Here is a 5,217-nt window from a genome sequence, read left to right as displayed (position 1 = left end):
TCTCTCTCTCTCTCTCTCTCTCTCTCTCTCTCTCTCTCTCTCTCTCTCTCTCTCTCTCTCTCTCTCTCTCTCTCTCTCTCTCTCTCTCTCTCTCTCTCTCTCTCTCTCTCTCTCTCTCTCTCTCTCTCTCTCTCTCTCTCTCTCTCTCTCTCTCTCTCTCTCTCTCTCTCTCTCTCTCTCTCTCTGTGATGACAGACAAGCTCCATGCATCTGAACTCTCCAGCTTCTGTTTTTACAGACGTGCCATGTTGAGTTCTGGAAGTCCAAAGGAAAAGGGGAGTGGCTGCATATTGGCATGTCGAGAGTGTTGCAGGGAAAAACACTGTCACTTTTAATGGAGAGAACAGAGATGGCGAGTTGATGATACTCCAGGGAAAGATGTTTTCCGTCTGTGTTTGTATGGCGAGGGAATTCAGGGAAGCCTGAATCAGGACGTCATTGTACTGTAAAACCCCCTCAGGCTCTGGCCTGCGAGATCTGCGGGGAGGCCATGCCAACAAACTGTGATAAGCAGAAACAATGTCATTCCTGTTCCTGTTCATAGTTGTCTATAGGAGCGAACCTGGGCAAAGCTTCTATACAGGATGACAGTGTATTCTCTACAAAAGGGCCCCAGGCAATGGGGCGGACAGGCACTGCACAGCTCATTGCAAATCACTGTTTGTTTTTCATTACCTGGCTTGAATACAGTTTCCATGTAAAAAGAAAAACTATTTTCCCAGGCATTGCATCCAGATGGGACTCGGAGTTAAGATTTTAACTGACCATAGGGACCAGACCCATTAGGTTTAATGGACATTTGCCTCCTAGTTCCAGTGAAGGTTGAAAAGAAACCAAAGAAAACCCCCTATACTTTATGTACTATAAATTACAAACCCTAGCCAATAACCCTTCCACCCTTGTGTACATCTAAGGAATACAGACTTTTCAAATGCCTTATCCAAAAACACTCTTCGGGAATCGACTACAGCCAAGGTAAATGGAAAAATCACGTATATTTTATTTTGAGTGGACCATCCCTTTAAGCAATATGGTAATAGCTTAACATTCCCTTTCTGAAGACAAGAGACACCTGGTGGTTACGTATAGAAACAGCATCTAATTAGGAAGAATTAAATCATATTTTACCCTTTTACAAATGAAGTCAAAGCACAAATTGATTTAGAATACATCCATTTAAAGAAAGATAAAATGAGTAGTCATGAGGGGTAGGAGAAGAAAGGTAAATATATGACAGAGTGACTTGGGGTCCAGCACAGACTGCTGAAACAGACTCATGAGATTAGTTTTGACTCATTTGTCATGCAAACACAGTGACTCTTTAGCGTTGAAGCAATGATGGAACCAGAGACATATCTGAAGATAGTTTATTATAGTAAATATATATAATAAACTCTATACGTGTCTCTGTGAAGATCCATTGATATGATTCAACAATTAATTGCTATACTCGGCACAATCCCTTGTGCTATTTGACAGATCAATAAACAAATAATTTCACATCAGAACTTATTGATAGAACTTGTGGATCAATTTAACTGCGTAGTTAGTAAAACACAGATGAATTAATATGGTTTATATTTGACCCTTTCCTTCATTTATACTGCAGGCACAATAGCAGATTACCTCTATATGGGACTGGGAACAACAGCACTGTTACAGGCTTTTCACACCACTGACCCGAACTGGGCCGAGACCAACCAAGCTGTACTGAGCTGGCCTGGTCATGAACACACCAGATTTGATGGCACCATGCTGAAAAGGACAATGTGCTCAGAGCCAGCAGTTTGGTTCGGTACGATAGTGTTAAAAAGGTCTTTGTTACTGGTTCACACTGCTTCATGGTGAACAGAAAACTCTGTGCTGAGTCAGCACAGATACTCACACCCTGCCACAGATACTCACACCCTGCCACAGATACTCACACCCTGCCACAGATACTCACACCCTGCCACAGATACTCACACCCTGCCACAGATACCACAGAGATACTCACACCCTGCCACAGATACTCACACCAACAAGTCTGTTTTCAACAAGTAGTGGTGATGGAACATGTAATAAAGTGCTTTATGCAGACTTAAAGTGACAGTTCACCGCCAAAATATAACTTTGTGAGATGTTATTTTGACAAACAAGGAAGTGAGTCAAATACTCTAAGTGCAAACTGAGGCACGCGACAGGGGTGTCACATATTACCCATTAGGATTCCCTTCATATGCTTTGTCAAAGATACACAGCTGCAGGGTGAGGCTTCCCCTAGCCCCAAACCACACCAGTACAGAATATAACACACACACACACACACACACACACACACACACACACACACACACACACACACACACACACACACACACACACACACACACACACACACACACACACACACACACACACACACACACACACACACACACCTTGGAGACTGAACTGATCACACACTTATCAATATAAAAATGGTTACTGACTGTCTAAAGAAAACACAGCTGGAAAACGTCAGCAGTACTGAGAGAAACAGCTTGATCAACAGACTTTTATAGCACTGAAGCCTTGGTGACAGGTTCATATGGTATTGTGGGCATCGTTCTACTGCAGATCTAACTACCAACTGAGGTTTGTTTCGCTGCCTGGGTTGTTTCTGCAGGTTTTGATGGCGGCCACTGACTGTCGATGGACCCGCGGATGAGGTGAAACGGGGAATGACGCAGGGCTGTGTGTGGAGGGCTCTCCCTCCAATCAGCGTTGAGTCCAGGTGCGTCAACAGTCTGGGGAAAAACAGATGTGTAGGTGAATACAAAACAGGTTTCCTGATGAAATTCACGGTCAACACTCCAATCTTATGCCTCCCATGTTCTAAACTGCATCACTTTTCAACAGAGTATCTGGTAAATCTCTGGTTTCTACCAACCTGCAATCACCTTAGCACTAGATCAAATGACCCCCTTGGAATCGTAATATTAAGTTCTAATGGGCATTCTGTCGGGTCCGGTTTAAATCTGATGTGTGGGTTCTTGTAGATCACACAGAGTCTTGCTTTGTGACCACGACCTGTTAATGTTCTCATGTCAAGGCTTGGGACAACAGCTGGAGGTTCTGCCTGATCCAACACCTCCCCAAAGCCCAATGGTTTAGGAGACAGCCTACTGCGGGTAACATCCTTACCGTCTGCTAGTAGAGGACGTCGAAAAAATGTACATGATTTTGTATGGAGACTTTTTTTTTTTTGATTCATGGGAGGCACAATGCCACTGTTAGTTCCACTATTTTGTCAAGAGACCCCTGGGGGAAAAAAGTGGTGATTACCTGTTATTGTTGGGAGCTGTCAGAGCTCCCCACAAGGGCTGAGCTGCAGCAATGGACCTTGGCCTGGGTGCCCCACTCTGTTAGCTCCAGCAGGTGGGAGCCGTGGCCCCTCTTCCCCGGGGGTGAGGGTCCCGCTAGCGTCCGGTCTTACTGTCCGGAGTGAGAGGACGAGTCTGGAACCACAAGGGCCCCAGTTAGAGATCCTGCATTGAGATGCACCATGCAACACACTTTACCCACAAGGCTCTCTGCTGGGTTAGCTGGCTAGGATGCACCATGCAACACACTTTACCCACAAGGCTCTCTGCTGGGTTAGCTGGCTAGGATGCACCATGCAACACACTTTACCCACAAGGCTCTCTGCTGGGTTAGCTGGCTAGGATGCACCATGCAACACACTTTACCCACAGGCTCTCTGCTGGGTTAGCTGGCTAGGATGCACCATGCAACACACTTTACCCACAAGGCTCTCTGCTGGGTTAGCTGGCTAGGATGCACCATGCAACACACTTTACCCACAAGGCTCTCTGCTGGGTTAGCTGGCTAGGATGCACCATGCAACACACCCACAGGCTCTCTGCTGGGTTAGCTGGCTAGGATGCACCATTTTACCCACAAGGCTCTCTGCTGGGTTAGCTGGCTAGGATGCACCATGCAACACACTTTACCCACAGGCTCTCTGCTGGGTTAGTGGTCTGGGTTCAGATATGAAATGACTGCAGGTCACCATACAGTTTAGTGGTCTGGGTTCAGATGGCTGAAATGACTGCAGGTCAGTTACAGTTTAGTGGTCTGGGTTGCAGATATGAAATGACTGCAGGTCAGTTACAGTTTAGTGGTGGGTTCAGATGGGTTCAGTTACAGTTTAGTGGTCTGGGTTCAGATATGAAATGACTGCAGGTCAGTTACAGTTTAGTGGTCTGGGTTCAGATATGAAATGACTGCAGGTCAGTTACAGTTTAGTGGTCTGGGTTCAGATATGAAATGACTGCAGGTCAGTTACAGTTTAGTGGCCTGGGTTCAGATATGAAATGACTGCAGGTCAGTTACAGTTTAGTGGCCTGGGTTCAGATATGAAATGACTGCAGGTCAGTTACAGTTTAGTGGCCTGGGTTCAGATATGAAATGACTGCAGGTCAGTTACAGTTTAGTGGGCTGGGTTCAGATATGAAATGACTGCAGGTCAGTTACAGTTTAGTGGGCTGGGTTCAGATATGAAATGACTGCAGGTCAGTTACAGTTTAGTGGCCTGGGTTCAGATATGAAATGACTGCAGGTCAGTTACAGTTTAGTGGCCTGGGTTCAGATATGAAATGACTGCAGGTCAGTTACAGTTTAGTGGTCTGGGTTCAGATATGAAATGACTGCAGGTCAGTTACAGTTTAGTGGTCTGGGTTCAGATATGAAATGACTGCAGGTCAGTTACAGTTTAGTGGGCTGGGTTCAGATATGAAATGACTGCAGGTCAGTTACAGTTTAGTGGTCTGGGTTCAGATATGAAATGACTGCAGGTCAGTTACAGTTTAGTGGTCTGGGTTCAGATATGAAATGACTGCAGGTCAGTTACAGTTTAGTGGCCTGGGTTCAGATATGAAATGACTGCAGGTCAGTTACAGTTTAGTGGTCTGGGTTCAGATATGAAATGACTGCAGGTCAGTTACAGTTTAGTGGTCTGGGTTCAGATATGAAATGACTGCAGGTCAGTTACAGTTTAGTGGGCTGGGTTCAGATATGAAATGACTGCAGGTCAGTTACTTAGTGGGCTGGGTTCAGATAGATGAAATGACTGCAGGTCAGTTACAGTTTAGTGGTCTGGGTTCAGATATGAAATGACTGCAGGTCAGTTACTGGGTTCAGATATGAAATGACTGCAGTTACAGTTTGGGCTGGGTTCAGAATGGACTGCTTACA

Source organism: Oncorhynchus keta, unplaced genomic scaffold (assembly GCF_023373465.1).
Source record: "Oncorhynchus keta strain PuntledgeMale-10-30-2019 unplaced genomic scaffold, Oket_V2 Un_contig_2394_pilon_pilon, whole genome shotgun sequence".
Taxonomy (NCBI): Eukaryota; Metazoa; Chordata; class Actinopteri; order Salmoniformes; family Salmonidae; genus Oncorhynchus; species Oncorhynchus keta.
The sequence above is the reverse complement of the archived record's forward strand: the minus strand, read 5'-3'. Positions refer to the sequence as shown.